The sequence below is a fragment of the Hippopotamus amphibius genome, chromosome 13, assembly GCF_030028045.1.
Source record: "Hippopotamus amphibius kiboko isolate mHipAmp2 chromosome 13, mHipAmp2.hap2, whole genome shotgun sequence".
In the NCBI taxonomy this organism is placed as follows: domain Eukaryota; kingdom Metazoa; phylum Chordata; class Mammalia; order Artiodactyla; family Hippopotamidae; genus Hippopotamus; species Hippopotamus amphibius.
In genome coordinates, this window is record NC_080198.1 from 86,453,193 (window position 1) to 86,474,266 (window position 21,074).

Sequence of the window (21,074 nt, forward strand, 5' to 3'; positions counted from 1 at the left end):
TTTCTCACAGAAAGAAAAGAAGTAGGGTAAGGTAACTTACTGATAAAGAGTGTTCTGACCATCAGAGGCTCTGTGTATTTCTTCTTAGTGCTTACAATACCACGAGATTGGTCCTACGAGTGGGAAATCAATTCCCTCAAAGATTTAAAATTTTTGGCATTTTAGTTAGCTTGATATAGGTAATTTATGGGTAGCAGGTCCATTTGAGTTTATTAAAAAAATGAACAACGAAAGTTCATTCAACAACCTTGGCCCCTAAAACATGCCCTTGCTAATATCAGAAACAAATTACAGGTCAACACTGCATGATAACATCTTAGAATCCTAAGACCTGGATTCTAACCCTGACTCTACCACTTGATGAGAATTAAAGCAATCCCCTTGGTCCTCAGTTTCTTCAGCCTTACCTCTCTCACGTTCTCAGATAGGGGAATATGTTAAATGACTGGCTACTGGTATATTACAATTTAAAAATGGTGAGCTTATGTCTTTCTTTCACAATGTCAGAAGTCACATTGTCAGAAAAGGTCACATGAAAAGGGAAGTAAATTCATGGAAGAATCACCCATTAGGTTCCATTCACTATTCAGGCATCTGTATGCAGTAAGAAGACATTGTGGGGGAGGGGTGGCGCTGATGTGGAACCCCCTTTCCTACCATGATTGAAGCCAATTAAATAAGATTTTAACAGAGTTTCTGATCTTAGGTTAATTAATCAGAGAAGAAATAAGACATTAAAACTGAAGAAAATAATTTCATAAGGTTGAAGTGGAAGGTCATATCCCATAGAACAAGAGCAAGGTAAACAGAAAGCTCCTGAGTTAATACAGAAGAATTACATGTTATGGTTTATTATACCAGCTGATCATTATGCGGACGCAGATTCAAAATTAGGAAATAATATAATACAAATTAGCATAAATTATGTTTTAAAAGTCCTTTTATGAGACTTCCCTGGTGGTCCAGTGGTTAAGAATCCACCTTCCAATGCAGGGGACGTGGGTTCGATCCCTGGTCTGGGAACTAAGATCCCACATGCGGTGGGGCATCTAAGCCCACGTGCCGCAACTAGAGAAGTCTACAAGCCACGACAAAGAGCCCGTGTGCTGCAACTAACACCCGACACAGCCAAATAATAAAATAAAATTAAAAAAATAAATAAAAGACCTTTTGTGAAATCTTAAAATTAAGAAGTAAAAATATTTCAAGTAACCAGAAATTGTATATCTTGATTTGAAAAGTTTAACTATTCTACCAGCATTAATGTTTAAAGGCAGACAATTTACAGTGTCAAATAAGACTAGATTTCTCTGGTAATTAGGATTAGCAATCCTACATTATATATACACTTTTCTGGGTAGCAGACTATTCCAGTTTTAACATCAGACACCACACATACACAGAAGAACAAATAACTTTGGAAAAGCAGCTGATCATGTATTAGAACTTCATCAATTAAAATAACAAATTCCTACTGCAAACATTTTTGCAACAAATAAACAAAGTAAGTGAACTCCATCAAAGTTTATTTGAATCATTTGAGGTATTATTTATGGCTTCTTGTTTTTGAAAATAAGTTATGTTTGTTCAGTAAGCTTTTACGAATAATGCTTAATACAGTTTTCCATCAAATAACATAAGATTCCTGATGAAAGATTAAGAATCTAAATTAATGGAAGGTACAAACTATTAGCTATAAAATAAGCTACAAGGATATACTGTACAACAGAGGGAACAGAGCCAATGTTTTATAGTAACTAGAAATGCAGTGTAACCTTTAAAAACTGTGAATCACTATATTGTACACTTGTAACATATAATATGACTGTATAGCAACTATCCTTCAATAATTAATTATTGAATAATTAATTAATTAATTAATGGGAAAACTCTAGGTGCTTTATAAAACAAGTCAGACTTAAAAGCATTCCCTGGGAATTCCCTGGCAGTCCTGTGGTTAGGACTCCATGCTTCCAACGCAGGGGGCACAGGTTTGATTTTGATCCCTGCTTGGGGAACTAAGATCCCACATGCTGTGTGGTGCAGCCAAAAAAAAGAACTTCCCCCAAATCAACATTCTACACTCTGAAACTTATTCAAAGTATAAGACTGTATACAAGCAGCTCATGCAGCTTAATACCAAAAAAGCAAATAACCCAATCCACAAATGGGCGGAAGACCTAAACAGACACTTCTCCAAAGAAGACATACAGATGGCCAACAAACACATGAAAAGATGTTCAACATCACTAATTATCAGAGAAATGCAAGTAAAAGCCACAACGAGGTATATCACCTCACACCAGTCAGAATGGCCATCATCACAAAATCTGGAAACAACAAATGCTGGAGAGGGTGTGGAGAAAAGGGAACTCTCCTGCACTGTTGGTGGGAATTTAAGTTGGTACAGCCACTATGGAAAACAGTTTGGAGGGTCCTTAAAAAACTAAAAATAGAACTACCAAATGATCCAGTAATCCCACTATTGGGCACATACCCAGAGAAAACCATAATCCCAAAAGAAACATGTACCATAATGTTTACTGCAGCACTATTTACAATAGCCAGGACATGGAAGCAACCTAAATGCCCATCAACAAATGAATGGATAAAGAAGATGTGGCATATATATACAATGGAATATTACTCAGCCATGAAAAGGAATGAGATGGAGCTATATGTAATGGGGTGGATAGACCTAGAGTCTGTCATACAGAGTGAAGTAAGTCAGAAAGACAAATACTGTATGCTAACTCATATATATGGAATCTAAAAATGGTACTGATGAACTCAGTGACAAGACAAGAATAAGGATGCAGATGCAGAGAATGGACTGGAGAACTTGAGGTTTGGGGGGGGCAGGGGGTGAAGGGGAAGCTGAGACGAAGTGAGAGAGTAGCATAGACATATATATACTACCAACTGTAAAACAGATAGCCAGTGGGAAGTTGCTGTATGACAAAGGGAGTTCAACTCGATGATGGATAATGCCTTAGAGGACTGGGACGGGGAGGGTGGGAATACAGGGATATGTGTATAAATACAGATGATTGACCTTGGTGTACCTCAAAAACTGGTACAAGAGTGTAATGCAATTATATTCCAATAAAAAAAATAAGACTGCATATAAAACAATGCTACCTTCAAGGCTAAATTCAGTGAATGAAGCAATATATATTGCGGCTTTAGGGAAAGTGAGAAATTTTACAGTTAAATGGGTTTTTCTCTTGCTTTTTATAGAGGGTTAAAAGTTAACCTTAAGTCATTTGGCTGTTATTTCAGTATTTCAGTAATAAAGAAATCTGTATGGTTATTGAATAAAATGGTGTCAGGTACTAATGATGAGCTCTTGAGACAACCCTGAGAGGCACTCCTCTAATCCACTTCTTCCTCTTGACTTCACAGCGGATCTTTCCCGGGGAAATACCCTCACCTGACAGAACCAGATCCTACAAATTCAGGAAGAAGAACAGTTCCTAATCTCACAACTTTCTCGCGTAACCTTGGCTCTGCTGTGCCACTAGCCCTACGTGCAGCAACGTATTCTCAACCCAACTTGTTAATGTTCTGCTTTCCCTTCAAGAAAGAAATGCAAGGGAAGTGAGAACTCTTAAAAGATCAGACTGGGATTTAATGCATGGCTTTCCGGAAACCCTTACCTATGCTCTTCCCGTTTCTTTAGTCCAGCCTATGGGTTTGTAGGTGGCAGCCTACACAGGGTATCTCCTCTGTTGGGTCAGAAGGTGCAAGGACAGTCCACGTCTGATTTGTATCAACGTCCCTGGTCACCAGCCCAGGGTCTGGCATTCAGAGGCACGAGAATGGCTGTGAATGGATGTGTCAGCTCACGTGCTGAAGATGCCAGCTGTATCTCACCCTTCCCCAAAGTACCACAGGCACATTTCTTTTTCTAAAGGAGTCAATGATGCGTCTGCATAATTATAATTTCCATATGGGATACAAGATTCCCAAATTTCACCCAACTTAGAGTGCTTTACTTCGTGTGACTGCATTTTTCTTTATATCTTATATAAAGAGGGGGATAAAACATAAGGGATAAAAAATAATAAAGCAAAAACCCATATATAGCTTGAGAACGTTACAGATACCCTGGAAGCCCCCAAGCAATCTCCATGATTATAACCCCCTCCTCTTGCATAGTCCTCATGTAGTTCTTCAATATATAAATAATTTTCGAAGTGTGTAATGCTGAAAACCCTTGGGGAGGCTTCTTAAATGATGCTATAATTTCTATAACTGCAAATCTCAAAATCCTCAGAGAATAGGTAAATCCCCGAAACGTTCTCACCTATCTTTGGGTTTTCCTTCATTCCTACACAACTCTGCCCCCACCCCTTACTTAGAGAGTTGCCTGTGGGTGGAGGACGTGCTTACACCTCCCCAGAGCTTATGATACCAGGCATTGGAGCTTCTCCAATATTAACATGCTAACATGCGCAACCACCTTACGGGGGTAAGTTCCATTATCACCTCCGTGTGAGGCATGAGGAAATGAAACCTAGAAATCCAGCAACTGGTACACGTGGAATTTGAACCCAGGCAATCTTAGCCACTCTGCTAGGTTTTCTGAGATCTTGCTCTATTTTTATAATTTGGAATATGTTGGCTTCCTCCCCACTGCCCCCCACCCCAAGAGCAATGGATTTCCTTCCCCATGAGTCCCGGGGAAAGAATTCATCCTTTCCTCCTCCACGTTTCCTTCCCACAGTCACCATGCAGATAACAGTCTGTGTTTTCCCCGCGAGGTGACCTCCTTTCACACACTAGCTGGCCCCACCTTCCAGCACACAGCTACCAGCTCTGGGTCATGTGATGCCTTCGGTGACTGTGTCAATGCTTGTCTAGCTCCCCAGTGACTTACAAGAGGGGTATTTCCTGGAAATCCTGCAGATGGACATTTCACTGTGGCGAAGTGTTTAGAGTGTCTGAATCACTCCTGTTGCCTAGGAACCTGCTTGTGTTTGGCAAGGGAAAGGTGACTCAAGCATAGGTACAGTCAGACACAGGACAGATATTTATTCGGCGCAAACTCCTCCCGGCACTAGACTGTTAATTTCATGCCTAACCTTGACACCGTTCTTTTCCATGTCACTGGGAGCAGAGGCTCCTTCAATTCTTTTCAAGTCAGGGAATCCAGAGACCACTATGCTGTGCACAGAATCAACAGATTCCCTTGTAGCTGAAATACGGGCTACATTATTTTTTCTATTGAGTTCTGAAGAAGAGCTTTAACAGAAAAAGCAATATAGGATTCTTACATATAAAAGTGAACTGGAATTATATGCTGTCATGGAAGTTACTTGCCATCCCCATAAGAATTAATTCTCTCATGAATTTACAGTTAATATATTCCTAAACGGCCCTGAGTCACTAATTCTGACCTCATAGTCAAAGAGGGAATTTTTTCCAGGAAACCAGAGGGTTGACTCATTGAGTGGGCCATATTCCAGGCCAGAAAAACTATGACACCTTTACACATACCTGTCTTTTTACTTGAAAGAACTGATACTATAAGTAGCTTCAAAATTGAAGGGGTTCACCCTCAGACACCACCATGAATATAAATAAATGTTACTGGCAGCCTAAGGTCACCTTGCTGAGCTTTGTCGTTAAACATAAATTAGCACACATGCCTAGGTCATTCCAGAAGCCACAAGTCTAGAATGAAACACCCTGGGTTTGCACCACATGTAATTTCTCCACCAGTTATTACTAGTTCCCTAGTATTTCATGGAGCCACCATTCTTCCTAATCATTTCTATGCATTAAATAGTCAAAGGGGGAATGTGGTTTTATAAAGGCCACACACATGCACACATATCAGATACTCTGCTGTTTTTGTTTGTTTGTTTTGTCCTTTTCAGCCATGCCTGCTATGGACCTAGAAAGTAAGACTTAACGATGCGCCTAAATGCACCTCTAATCTTAGTGGGAAAGTCCTGAATCCTAAATGTATTTAATGCTAATGGACTGAAGGGGACAAATATAATTTAGGAAGTTTTCTTCTTCCCTTCATCAAATAACATTCATCCTAACACAGGGGTTTCAGTGTGCCTGATATCTTTAAGTGCTATTAAAAGTCTAATGAATAATAGACATTTCACTTTGTTCTTGACAGCTATAAAAGGGGGTATAAGTTTACTCAGCAAAGATTTTCATCTTAAATATATACTAAAACTTTATCTTCTCCAAAATATTTTCTTTTCGAAAGGCATTTTTTAGGGGAAAATTTTTTTTCACGTCTAAAAAAATTCTTGAAGTCCACCAGACAAATTCCAAAACAGATTTAAGAAATGGATACTCTCATTATCTAGAACTGGACAACTGTAGGTCACAATTACTGCTGGCAAGCAATATGGGGGTGAATGGCTCTCCAAAGTATTATTAAGTCCTTAACCATGTCTAAGCAGGTTCTCCCAATTTGGGGTTCAGAGCTGATGAGTGGACCTGCTGCAGCCCTATGAAATGCTCAGGCTCACGCACACACCTGGGGATGTAAAGCTTCATTCTTCAGATTCCCAAAATGGAGTTTAGTCTTGGGAAACGCAACTGCCAGCAGAAAGCTTAGTATTTAAGCTCATGAATTTGTTGCTGACTACCTGCTTCATGCAAGTTTCAGTAACAAAAGAATATTCATTCCCATGCTATAACTGAAGAGCTCTGATAATTCATGGGAGTAGAGCTTCATATATGATACGAAGCACAGTTTATTGCATTTGTGTACTCTGAAAGCTAAACTGCTAATTCTGCCTCATCTTTTGAAACCTTATTTAACCTTCATTTAGACATCTGAATGTCTGTTATTTGAATGTCTGTTATGACCAAGTAAACCAGACAAAGCTTGTCCCTGCTCTCACACAGCTTGTGTCTAGTTGGGGAAACAAATAACTACCACACAAGAAGATAAACATTTGGAAAGTAAAATTAAGACGCTATAGGGACATACAAGCCTCCCAGTTCAGGAAAGTCAGGAAAGGCTTCCCGGAAGAAGGACCTCAGAATTCGGATCTGAAGGCTGAAGAGAAGTCAAGCAAGGTAGCGGTGGGGTTATTTAAGGTAGAAGGAATAGCCTGTGCAAAGGCCTTAAGGAGCAAGCAGGATGTGGTTTGTGTGTATGGGAACAAAAAGAAAGTCAGCTTGGCTGAAGTGCAGAAAGGTTGGCTCATGAAGAGGCTGGTAAGGCCTCATGATACTTGGATTTTGCTCCCAGGAGAATGGGATCAAGGAGTGACCTGCTCAGTTTTGTGTTTTGGAAGGATCCCACTTATGATTCCTGACACTTAGAAACTAAGGCGATGAACATTTCTTACTCTTAGCAGAAAAAGACCAGGTCATCCCTATACCTAAGAGTAAATCTATAAGAGTCTTCACATAACCAATTTTCTGTAGCAGCAGCGAGACACTACCATGGACCCAGGAAAGCAGAGTGGCTATGAGCTCAGCCTACAGAGAAAGATGACCTAAATTCAAATTCTAGTTCTACTGCATTCCGGCCAGCCAATCACTTAACTTTGGGCACTTCAGTTGCTTAAACCCTCTCTCTCTTAAAGTGGAATTAATAATAGCTACCTCACAAAGTTGCTGTGAAAATTAATGAGGTACTATACGTAAAACACTAAGAAGAGTGGCTGCCACAATGTCATTCAACCTTAGTCATTATCAACAAAAATACACCAGTCAACCATAAGCATTAAGAACCACCGCTCTGGATTACATTTAATATTTTTAAACCGTATAAACACTTCTCTTCAGAAGCCATCTAATTTCTTTTTTAAAAAGCAACTTGAAGAATAAATTTTTATGTTTAACACTTTTCTCAGTTTTCCATTTGAAAAATTTTAAACAGGATGCTAATATAATACAGTTATGCAAAAATGAGCTTTATTTCTATCTTTGGGCCTTATGTGCTATTTGGACAAAGACCTGCTGCCCTAAGTGATGTTTCCAGGACTACTGATTTGCAGTTAAGCTTCAGAATCAGAGAATACTTAGAAAGCAGACTGTCTAGCTACAATTCTGTGGCTATGAACCCAGAGGAATATGAGTAAATCCACTTACTTAATAATCAAATTATAGAAAATTAAAGCAAGAAGTGTTTAAGCCTAAGTATAGAAGTTGGGAAGATCAAAAAACCAGTTGTGGATTCACCACTAAACATAAAACTCTCCAAAATCCAGCAGCCTTCTTGTTGCCTCCATCTTGTTAGATGTAAATGCTGAATCACAGTTAGAAATCTGAAGCACTACACGTTAAAAACAGAACACAGATCACAAGTCAAGCTACAGTGCCGAAGGTCAATTAATTGCATGCTAAAAATACCTGTGTTGCTCACCACTGATACCACTTCAGACGGAGAGAATATTAAAGTCTTTGCAAGCTGACTGGGTCAGGGTCCCCAAGATCCCTCCCAGTTTAATGATTTACTAGGAGGACTCACAGGGCCCAGTATACAGGCATACTAATGGCTAATTTTTACAGCAAAGGGGTACAAAGCAAATCAGCAAAGGAAAAAGGTACATGGGGTAAAATCCAGAGGAGACCAGGAGCAAGCTTCCAAGGGTCGTTTCCCTGTGGAATCGCACAGGTGCTGCTCGATGTTCCCAAGGAGTTGTGACAGCACCTGTGAAATATCATCTACCAATGAAGCTCATTAGTGACTCAGTATCTGGCGTTTTTATTGGGGCTGGTCACATAGGAACCTTCTGCTAGGCATGTACCTAAATTCTACACTCCCGGAATGTAAGCAGGTATTCAACAGAAACCATACTGTATGCACAAACAGTCCAGGAACAGTGAGCCGCTCTTACCAGGAAATGGTGGGAACCCTCCTCAAATCTAAGTAACAAGGCACCACCAGTCAAGGGCCAACCTTGCAAGCAGGCGTTTCTAAAGAGCACAAGTCTCAGGCCTGCTGTGTTAACTCAATTTGTACACTATTTCAGTTAACTATCATATGGGACCAAACTACAGGAGAAAGGTCTTACTCTTAGCAAGTCACCTAGGTACATCCTGAGCCTAAGAAGCACTTTTACCTTGCATGTTTTCAGTATTTAAAGTGTAGCACTTTTAACATGGATAAACATTGTCTTAACTTACACAATAGATCTAAGATGGCCTTTAGTGTCCTTTTTTTTGTATAATAAAAAGAGCTGAATTCTGTCTTGCTTATTTTTCTGAGCACTTTCTTCTAAAAAATACCATTGAAAATTCTGAATGAATAGTATTCCTACATTGAAACTCTTGAGAAACCATTTAACTAACCAGATTGGTGAAAAGTCTAGACCCAAATAACAGCTAGTCTCACAAGTTTCTAGCAGTGGGTGAGAATAAGATAAAGCCTTTCTGGGAGGCAATTTGACAAAATAGCTACCAAAATTATACACATCCTTTATGCCCTGCAATTGTACTTTGCAAATTTATACACATATAATTGTGTACGTGCAGAATAACCTACACACAAAGTTATTTATTGTGGCATTGTTAAAGAGCAGGATTGGCTACAACCCAAATGTCCATCAATAGGTCACTATTTAAATTGTGGTACATCCATACAATGGACTACTCTGTGACTGTTGAGGGAGGAAAAAAAAATGACGAGGACGCTCTCTGTGCTGATTCGTTAAACTCTCCTACATATATCAGGAGAAAAAAATACATTGCTCAAAAGTATAATTTGCTATCTTTTACTTTATGAAGGGGTCAAATATGAATTCATACTTGTGCATAGAGATACTCTGGAAGGCTGCATCAGACAGTGACAGCCGAGGCTGGGAGGGGGTGGTGGAGGAGGCAGAATTTGGGCAGAATCTGTGAACTGGAGAAAAATGAAGTAAAGCGGTATCCTTGAAAAGTAATCCTTCTTTTCTAAGTCTAGGTCAGATCACCCTGGCGCCTGTTTTTTGTGTATTGTTTTAATAAGCTTCTCTGTTTTGCAGTGATTAAACGAGAGTATTAAGATTGCTTTATCTTATTTTTCAAATCAGGTTGCAACTTTCTCCTTTTCATCTTGTGTCTGTCTGCCATCTTGAAGGGACTTTTCCCAGGACACCTGAGACTGAGTCAAGTTCTCTGAGCCTCCCTTCTCCCACTTGTTTGCTGAGGATATTTGGGAGCTTTTTAAAAGCTCCATGAAAGCAGGAATTTTGCTTTGTTCACTGCCTCATTCGGAACACTGAAATGAGCGCCTGGCACACAGAAATCGTTCAGTAGGTATTTGTTGGATAAATGGATTCTTTTCTTTACCCAGCTTCCATGGGACAGACATTATCAGACAAAGGGAGAGATATCACTGTGGTCAGATATGCAGAAATAGTTGTCATTCCTCGTATGGGCCCAATATAGGCATTCTAATCCTAGCAACATTCTTAGAATTACTTTGAATTTTACAGAAGACAAACAAATAAGCCTATAGAATGCTGTTGCTGAATGGTGACTCAAATATTCATAAACACCTATTTTTAATTAACTTGGGATTACATGGCCCTGGCGTCCATCTTTGGGCTGAAGACTTTTTAGGCGAACACCACACTAACTAGTAATGATGAAAAAGAATGGCTATCACAAGAACCAACTGAGCCCCAGTCCTAAGGGGCCCACAGCTACAGAGAAGAAAAAAAATCTTGTTCATCAAAAATGCAACTCCTATTTTTATTTTCAAGAATAAAATTATCCTAGGAATTAAATTCAACTTAGTTTAGACAGTGAATTGAGTTGCACAGTATCCATCATGAACGCAAAAACTTCCTTCCTCCTCAGTGAGCCGAGAGTGGGTATAACCACCACATCTCTTTGACCTTAGTTTAAAAACTACAGGAAACAGAATAACTTTGCTAGTAATCATTCCAATAATGTTGTTGAACAGCTGCACAGCTAACCGATGTTTCTTTGAAGATATTTAGTGCCACTCATTTTTACTAATGCACAGTTGAGGCAGTTACTGAGTGCTGTCTTTTGACAGCCATGCAAAGAGGTTAGGAAATTTTGGTGCCACCTCTATTTCTCTTGCTGTCATTTAAGACAACAATCCAGCAAGTGTGGAAACATCCACTCACCTGGAACAGCTTGAAATCTAAGACTTTCCTGAGGATAAATAGAAATTCTCAGAGTTAAGGCATTTTTGAAATGTCTTAACTAGAAAAGGGAAGATAGCAGAGAAGTTGTAGGACAACTGGTAGGCAACCAACCTTCAGCAGATGCAAATCAAACTTATAATGTAGCACCAGGAAGCACCCAACCTACTGTTTGCAGATGGCAGTAGAGCAAATCCCACAGGGGTCTGTGGTCCTTGCAGCAGTCAACACATTCAGTCTCGTAGCAGATCCTTTCTGCGAAGAGCGGGAGGGGCAGAGGATGACAGCTCTAAAAGGCAGAGAAAGTGACAGGTTAAATAAGAATGATGCTTTGTTATGTTTTGCTGGTTTTCTGGGGGTGAGGGTGAAAGGACGAGTTCTATGATACTGCCCTCCACCCAGAAGAGTCACGGGAGAACTCTGGATCTAACAGATACAGCATTTCAGGAGGAGAAAGGCAGCTTGGCCATGCATTCCACCAACATTAATAAATACCTGACAGGCCTGTTCAGAGGTGGAGCAAGGAAGGCAGGCGAATTCCCACCCCTCATGATGCTCACCAGCAGATAAACAAGAAGACTGTGATAAATGCCACTGAGAGAAGTCAGCCCGAATCAGAGCGAGGCTGGTGTGGCTGATTGACAGCAAGTGGTTAGGGAGTGAGGGGAGGCTATTTGAGTAAAGACGTAATAATAATGGGGGGTGGGGGGGGTGGGACATGGAAGAAGAAGGGCATTCCGGGTCAAAGCAGCAGCTGATTCAAAGGCCCTGGGGCAGGAATGAGCCAGGCAGGTTTAGAGAATGGAAAGGCAATGGAGCATCGAAACCCAGGAATAGAGAAGTGCAGCTGAGAGCAGAGGCCAGAGGCCAGAGGCCAGAGGCCAGGTTACCGAGGGCTTTGCAGAGCAGGTGAGGAACTGCCAATACACAGGCAAACACAGTGTCACTAAAACCCAAGCTGCTGGGAGGTGCGTGTTCAAACACAATGGTGAAAGATTCCCTCTGAAATACATACAACTGTTGTGAGACTTTAATGGGCTTTTTTAATAGACTTTTTTTTTAGAGCAGTTTCAAGATTCACAGTGAAACTGAGCAGAAAGTACAGAGATCTCCCCTATTTCCCTTGCCTCCCCAAGTATACCCAGCCTCCTACTTTATCAACGTTCCCCACAGAGTGAGTGGTACATTCATTACCATTGATGAACCTACGTGGACACATCAAAATCATCCAGAGTCTGTAGTTTACAGGGAGGTTCACTCTTGCTGGTGTACCTCCTATGGGTTTGGACAGGTGTATACTGATGTGTATCTGCCATTAAAGTATCAGAGTAGCTTTGCTGCCCTAAAAATCCCCTGTGCTCCATCTATTCATCTCTCCCTCCCCTCTTTCAATGGATTTTAAATAGCTGAAATTTGACTGGTGAGTGAAAGTAAAATGTACACCATTTTCCAGAGGTTTACAATTCATAGAACCACCATATGAATATCCTAAGAGTATAGCCAGAGATAAACACACACACACACACACACACATGCACGCATGTGATTTGGTAGCTGATGTATATATACCTTTCAAATGCTTAACACATTTCATTAAAATCTACATTTAACAATTACAGGACATATACGTATCTGCAACCAGAAACTGATTTTCAACCGAGATTCCACTTTCACCAAAAATACTCAACTGTTGGAAGAGTCTCAAGAACAAATGTGTCACTCCTGGTTATATACCCAAGAAAAAGGAAAACCCTAGTCCACACAAAAACTTGTGCACAAATGTCCATTCCGCGTTACCACAACAGCCAAAAAATGGAAACAAGCCAAACGTCCACCAACTGATGGATGGATAAAGAAAATGTGGTGCACCCATACAATAAAAGGTTATCTGACAATAAAAAAGAATGAGGGAGTGATACATGCTGGAATACGGATGAATCCTGACAACATCATACTACATAAAAGAAGCCAGTTACAAAATATCATGTATTGCATGATTCCATTTACATGAAATGTGCAGAAGAGGCAAATGCATACAGACAGAAAGCAGATGAGCATCGCCAGGGGCTGGAGGCAGAGGAGAATGGGTAGTGAATACCAATGTGTACGGGGTTTCTTTTGGGGATGATGTAAATGTTCTAAAATTAGATAGCGGTGATGGTACACAACTCTGTGAACACACTAAAAAATCACTGAATTGTACTCTTTAAAAGGGTGAGTTTTATGGTATGAATTACATCTGAACATAAAGTTGTTATAAAAGTTAAAGAACAAGGAAATTCCCTGGTGGTCCAGTGGTTAGGGCTCGGCGCTTTCATTGCCAGGTCCAGATTCAATCCGTAGTTGGGGAACTAACATTCTGCAAGCCTCACAGTGGAAAAAAAAAAAAAAAATTAAAGAACGAAAAGTATATGTGAAATGCTGGGTAGCGATGAAATAAACGTCAACTGGTCAAAAACGCTACCTTCCAGTAAGGCCCATAATAGGAAGCAACCTAGTTTACATTTCAGATACCATACAATACTCTCAGTGGGCCATGTTTACTCCTCTGAAAAGACCACCCCACCATCAGAGAATGTTTTTCTCATTTCACTTGGGACCTCACTCCAGCTGTCACCTCTCTCTTGACTTTACCCCCCACCCCCACTAACCCGACCCTACTTCCAGCCACCATCGTGTTTCCGCCTGGATTGCATTCATCTTCTCTTGCCCCCAATTTTCCACACTGACCTTTCTAAAAATTTACTGTCTCACTTTAAACCCTTCAGAGGTTCCCCATATTTAAGCCATTTCTCGAACACTGAGGTACTATTAGAAGAAATCAATGTATATTCATATTCAATCAGGGTCATGTACCTCTTAATATTAAAGGTACCTACAAATATGGCCTCAAAGTATCCCCAGACCATGCCTGTCCCTGCCTTCAGGGCCACTGGCTGCACTGTTAACACCCACCAATAATCTCATGGACTAATCTTCGCATCTGCCAACTTGAGCTTCTCTATCAAAATTTAATTACCTATTTATAAGGTCAAGAGTTAAGTTAGCTTAGATAAATACCTGATAAGGTAAGAACTGGGCTAACAAAGAGATTTCTCAGGAAGACACACATCCCAAATGAAGAGATTTCTCAAGAAGGCACACATCCCAAAGGCCCAATGCTTTTCATGTACCTGCACACAGCAATATACAGAAATAAGCCCAGAGTGTCAAGCTGGGAGAAGCTGAAACTTAAAGTAGCTCATAAAACAGCGCAGCAGTTTATTTCTTAGGTAGCAGGGGTGAGTTGAATTAAAGAAGAGCAGATAGTGGCTCCTGGGCCGTAACTTAAGTCTGTGGACAATTATAATCGTTTATAACATGATATTGATGCCGATAACATCGTCAGCTCATAGTTTTTTTCATCTAGTCAACCTTAAAATGTGTGCTCTTGTCGAAAAGGAGATGGGTAAAGGCGGTGGTTGTTAGAATGCAAATTCATACTGACTACTCCAAACACTCTGTACATGTCCTAAGGTAGTTAAGAGAAGACCCACTTAAACGTGTGTCACGGAAGTTCATTTGTTTGAATTTGAAGTATATATACCATGCATCACTTCATAAAGGAATAAAGTAAATGACACAACTTACAAAGTAAAACACTCTTACAAAAGAAGTAACGTGTGATCAGAAAGCCAGGTAAATAGAGACCAGGGGTTCTTGATCACAAGATGCAGTGGGAAGAGTGAGGGTGTGTTTCCTATCTCATCTGCTCCCAGTAAGGAACTGCCACACGCAGCACCTCTGGGACTCCAGACATGATACGTAACCTCCCGGTGCCCCAGTTTCCTCACCTATAAATAAGGATAACAATAGCACTAACTTCAGAGGGTCCTTAAGAGGGGTGAAGGAGTTAATGTTTATAAAGAGCTGGCAAACAGTATGCATTATCCATATCTGTTAACTGACAAATAGAAAGGAAAGAATGGGGAAGTAGGGTGTACTAGTTAAGTCTTACAACATAACAAAAACTGGGCTACACATTTAGCTCTCAGTTCCTTTGCAGCTAGAGCAAAAAAGAGAAGAAACAAAATTTTCCAAACTCAGAGACAGACTGTACGTATCTCCATACCTGCACGTGTTGGGGGGAGGGGAATGGGGAACCACGTTTTGCTCCCCATGGGGAAAAAAGTGTCTCAACACAGCTCTAGCACGCTCACTGTAGGTCCGTACACAAAAGGCAATGAGCGATAGCACAGACCAGGGAGACCACTGCATGAAGTCACATGATACTTTTTCATCACCACCCTCAATAAATTCTGAAGCATAACTCTCTACAGTTTCTTTGGTAGGAAGCCAAGGCCATGCAACACAAATAAGTGGCTCTGATGGTCTGGCTCATTTCAGGGACACAGCTGCACCAGAAATCCATCCTTTACTTCCACATCCCTCAGCCATGCATCTGATAAGAGCTGAAGAGAAGACAGTTCCAGATTTGCGGAACACGTTCTCTACCATCAGGAGATGGCCAAGATACAGCCACGTAAAACCACTAAGTAACCTGATGCACCGCGAGTGACGTTCCACGGAAGCATCTGTTTTTAAGTCTAATGGACTTGAGAGTCATTGTCTGGCCAAAGAACAGCCATAATTATCTCAGGGGATTAAACAAGTCAAAAGAATATTCCTATCTGTCATATAGCCAGCTCAGGCGCTACCTAACAGTTAAACATGGAGCATTTCCAAATTACAGAAGCCATTGTGCTACAGACACATTTGATTGTAAGCTGGAAAACAGATTAATTTTTATTTTAAAGACTAGTTATTAGACAGCAAACCTTAGCTAGCAAAGGACCTTTGTTCCTTCAGATAGTCCCCTGCTATACATGGAAGACATGGCGGCTGAACTCCCATGGCTACTCCACAAATCCTATGAGTACGCTGATGTTCCAGTGATTTGTCAGCTTTTTCATTCTATCAGGTGATGTGTGTTGTTCTTAAGACTGATTATTTAAGAATGTTTCTTCAGATTGAAATAGTGTTCATCTTAAAGTTGTCAATCAACTATAGCAACGTATTTTCATTTTAATTCTTAGGGGGTATTAGTAAAGCCACCCAAAGAAAGCAGAAATAGATTAATTCCCTTGCAGTTCACAGGCACTAAACATAGCATTTGGCAAGGAAGAAGAGCAGGGGATGGCATGTATAACAAATTCCCCCTTGGACAAACATCACTTCCTTAAAGAAGCCTTTTCTGGACTCTTCCAGATTGGATTAGGGTCCCCTTTACCTGCTCCACATCGCTCTATATTTTTTCTCCATCATAACTGTTTGCTAATTGTAATTATCTAGTCATTATTGGTAAAGATTTACTGGCTTTCTTCTGTCAGACTGTAAACCCGATGAGGGAAGGGACCACATCCATCAGGTTTTCTGCTGTCTTCCTGGCATAGAGTTAATGTTATTTGTTCACTGACTAACCCCCGCTTTATAAGACAGCCAGCTGTGTTCCTAAAGAGTTCCCCATAAGCCCCTTGCAAGTAAGACAATAAAGTCCCTGAAGTAATCTTATAAAGGGGGGAGGAAGGGAGGAAAGCATTAGATAATCATCAAACCTACAAGTTTGATGCCTTGAAGATTTTCATAAGCAGAGTCCTTGGATGTACACAAGGCAGGTATGAGTGTGAGAGGGAGGGAGAAATAGGGGGAAGGATGACCCACTAATTTAGACGGGGGCTTTAAGAGTAAAATTGTATGATGAGAACTCAAATAGTGTTTTCTAATTATAGACTCTTAAATTTGAAATGTCTTGAAAGGTCACTCTGTGCTTCCCTCTGCCTGAAACAGGCAGCATTCAAACATCCCAGAAACAGGAGTCCTTTTTTTTTTCAGAAAGAAAGGTTGAACTACTAGATTAAAAAGCCCTGCGTCCCCAGCCTCTACTGTTTTTCTGTTGGTCTTCCATGAAGAGACAATCCTCAATCTAGTTCTTTCCTTCAGACACAAAGTTGTTGTTACATCTCAATTCCTCAACTCCTTCAAGTAAAAGTCACAAGAAATAGTATCACATGGAATCACAACAGTGAAACTTCAATGATTACTTAATTTTAAGAAATGCCTTCAGACTTTCTGCAACCAAAGAAAACACCTTTTTATACTCGTACTTTAACAATGAACGTGAGAAGGTGTTTTAAACTTCCTGGTGAGCAAAGAAATCCAAATCAAAAAAGTGAGATGCCATGGTTCAACATATTAAATTGGCTAAAAAAAACCCCACAAAAATATCAAGCTGCTCTCCAGGACTACTGTAAAATATATTTCTTATATTTTACAAACACACTAAGAACGTGAACAAGATTTAACTCTGAGCCGCTGACATCAGTAGTCACAGTGAAAAACTGGAAATCACCAAGTGTGCAACAACAGGGGGTTGCTTAAATAAACTGTGATGGATGAATGCAACAGAATACTGAAATACTTCTCTACCATGTTGAGTGGGGAGTGGTGAGACATTCTTGATGTATCTATGAGTGCAAAATGGTGATATGTGTATGACCCTACTTATCGTGTTTTTTTAAAAGCTGCATGCAGGAATTCCCTGGCGGTCCAGTGCTTCCACTGCAGGGGGCAGGGGTTCGATCCCTGATGGGGGAATTAAGATCCCTCACACCAGGCAGCATGGGGGAAAAGGAAAAAAAAAGTTGCATGCATAAATGTAAATACTGGAAAGATCATACAAAATTTTGAGATGATAGATTATAGATGACTGAAGTTTTCCCTTTGCTTCTCAAGATTCACACTTTTCTAAAATAAACATGAGTTATCATAATTTAAAAGTTAAAGGGAAAAAGTGAGTCTCAAACTCCCAACATAAATATTTAACTATCGGCTATCATATTAATAGTCTCTTGAGTCAGTTTATTACGATAAGTACATAGTCTGTTTAATATCACGTACTAAGGATAAAAATAATAAGCCTCATTTTTCATTTTGGTCACTATGTGTGGGGTAGGCAAATAAAAGTATTCTGTCCTGGAAACTTAAAAAGCTTCGTTTTTAGCAAGACGCCATTCGTGGTGTTATACCACTAGGTAGCACAGACATCAGCCTCTCTAGTTAAATATAGCATAATTATATAGTTGATAAAATTAAAGTAAAATGTACATATTTACTGTAATTATTACTCTTGCTCAAAAAAAAAAAATGCTGTCTTTGAAAACTGAAATGAAACGAAGTAAAAATGAAACCAGACATGGATAAATGTAAATTAAGACAGAAACAAATTGGCGCGGCGGGGGTGGGGGGATATTATTAGAAAGAGGCTGCCAGACAGAGAGCGTTCACCTCTGGTCAGGGAGGAAGGACGTTTGTGGGGAGGCAGAGTAACTCCTCAGGATATAGAAGTATAATCAAAGCTGCAAGGATTCTGTAGTAGAGATACCGGAGTAGGTTAACAGAATGAGCAGACTAGCTACCCCTGAGTAATTAGTTAGCGCGAAACTTGTGCGAGCTCGCCAGCTCTTCCTTGAGAAGTCTCCGTTAGATTCCCAAGTTTCTTAGCTCTGTAATCCATTTCCTCCAGTTCTTATTTTTCTCTCTCTTAATCTTTTGTTGTCCTTGCTCTTAAGATTTCTAAGAGGTTGAATACCACAGCCTCCTCACTAATTATCAGCAGTTTGCTTCTCTTGTTTTAGAAAATGAATAATTTGTACTTCCTTTAACTCCTAAAGTTTACCTGGTCTACCTGTGTTTCATGACCCATCTCAGACATCCTCATCCAACAGGTTTCCAACATTCCTTCTAAGCAACCTCAAAGCAAATTACATTTTGGCATATTTACATAATCCTCTATCTCAGTGGTCCCCAACCTTTGTGTTACCAGGGACTGGTATCGTGGAAGACAATTTTTCCACGGACGGGGTAGGGGAGGGGATGGTCCAGGCAGTAATTCGAGCAATGGGGAGTGATGGGGAGCAGCAGATGAAGCTTCGCTGGCTCCCCTGCTGCTCACTTCCTGCTGTGCAGCCCCGTTCCTAACAGGCTGCAGACTGGTACCAGTCTATGGCCCAGGGGTTGGGGACCCCTGCTCTATCTCACAAAGCAACATCTGTCAAGGTTTTCTTTTTAAGTCTTGGAGGAAGGATGATGCTCAGGGAACAAAATGTGAGTCAAGAAAGTAAACTCTCAGGACCATGAAAAGTTATTTGGTGTCCAAATAAAAGAATAATTAAAATACCAGGAATAACTGGAAAAGGGGAAGAAGACAGAAGTGAAATGAGGGGCACACTAGTAGAAATTTTTGAACCTTGAGCAAAATAAAGGAAAATGAAGCAAAGCATCCAAAAGTCAGGGATGATGAGTACATTTTGAGGGGAGGGGCCAGAGGTGAGAATCAAGATGTAAACCAGAGGCCCTGCTGGTAGGAGCTGCTGGTAGAAACCAGGCTCTAAAGGACTATAATGAAAATGAATAGTGATGCTGACCAAGTATATAAATCAGCCACGTGCTTTAACTTTGAGCTTCTAAGTCAGGCGTGGTCAGAGGCTATACCTCAGAGTACACGGAGGAAAAGCTTGAGTAAGCATTATGAATGTCATTATTAATGACCATCCTACCCTCTCTCTTGCTATCAAAATACAATCCATGGGCTTTGGATACTTTGGATATCACCTTGATTTCAGAGAAAAGAAGGGTGAGGTTTAGCACATTGAGAAAGAAACTTTGAGGTCCTCCCTAACCTCCCCAAAGTGTCTAAAGCTTGCTATAGAGAAAAGTAAAGAATAATTCCTATTCACCCTTACAGAAAGGTTTACAGATCATAAATAATCCCAATGTCATAAATAATCCCAATGTGGGATCACATTTCTAAACAAACAAACAAAAATATGTCAAGGAAATGCAAGCATGTATATTCTCCCCAGTGAGAATACACACATTCATTTTTCACTCTTTCACGGCACTTTAAACTATAATAATGTATTAGGTGGTGAGTCACACTCTGAGAGCAGTGGGAAATATGATGAAAATAAGAAAGTAAAGAGGCTTTCTGAGGGACAGAGCATGGGCAAAGAACACTTTATTACAACCAGGAGACCTGGTTTGAATCTGGATTCTGATATTACTAAGTGTGATCTTTAGATGTCACTTTAACAGACCCAGCATGCAGAAAATCAGCAAAGACACAGTTGAACTCAACAACACAATCAATCCACTGGATCTAACCGACATCTCCAGACTACTTCATCTCATAACAGCAGAATACACATTCCTCTCAAGCTCACATGAACATTTACCAAGAGAAACCACATTCTGAGTCATAAAACACATCTTAATAAATTTAAAAGAATAGAAATTATACAATGTCTCCTTTCAGATCAAAATGAAATTAAATTAGAAATCAATAATGAAAGATAGCTGGAAAATCTCCAAATATTTGGAGATTAAATAATGCGTTTCTAGTTAACACATGAGCTAATAAAGAAATCCCAAGGGAAATTTTTAAAATATCTTGAACTAAATAAAAATGAAAATACAACTCATCGAATCTTATGGATGCAAGGACTTCCCTGGCAGTCCAGTGTTTAAGACTCCAAGCTTCCAATGCAGGGGGCGCAGGTTCAATCCCTGGTCAGGGAACTAAGATTCCACATGCCACGTGGCATGCCAAAAAAAAAAAATTCAGGACTTCCTAGGTGGAGCAATGGGTAAGAATCCGCCTGCCAATGCAGGGGACATGGGTTTGATCCCTGCCCCAGGAAGATACCACATGCCACGGAGCAACTAAGCCCGTGCGCCACAACTACTGAGCCTGCACTCGAGAGCCCGTGAGCCACAACTATTGAGCCCATTTGCCGCAACTACAGAGCCCATTTGCCGCAACTACAGAAGCCCACGTGGCTAGAGCCCGTGCTCTACAACAAGAGAGGCCACCGCAATGAGAAGCCCGCGCACCACAACGAAGAGTAGCCCCCGCTCGCCACAACTAGAGAAAGCCCGTGTGCAACA

At 40.4% G+C, this 21,074-nt stretch overlaps 1 protein-coding gene across 4 annotated transcripts in view; it reads right to left on the bottom strand.

Moving 5' to 3' along the window:
• Window positions 1-21,074, bottom strand: part of SGMS2 (sphingomyelin synthase 2) — an 80,389-nt gene that overhangs the window by 37,580 nt on the left and 21,735 nt on the right. For 3 of the 4 annotated variants that reach the window (XR_009048840.1, XM_057706472.1, XM_057706469.1), the window contains exon 2: window positions 11,205-11,379. The gene's annotated coding sequence lies outside the window, so the exon portion shown is untranslated. The remainder of the gene's footprint in view (window positions 1-11,204; window positions 11,380-21,074) is intronic. The other variant, XM_057706471.1, reaches the window with a different exon arrangement.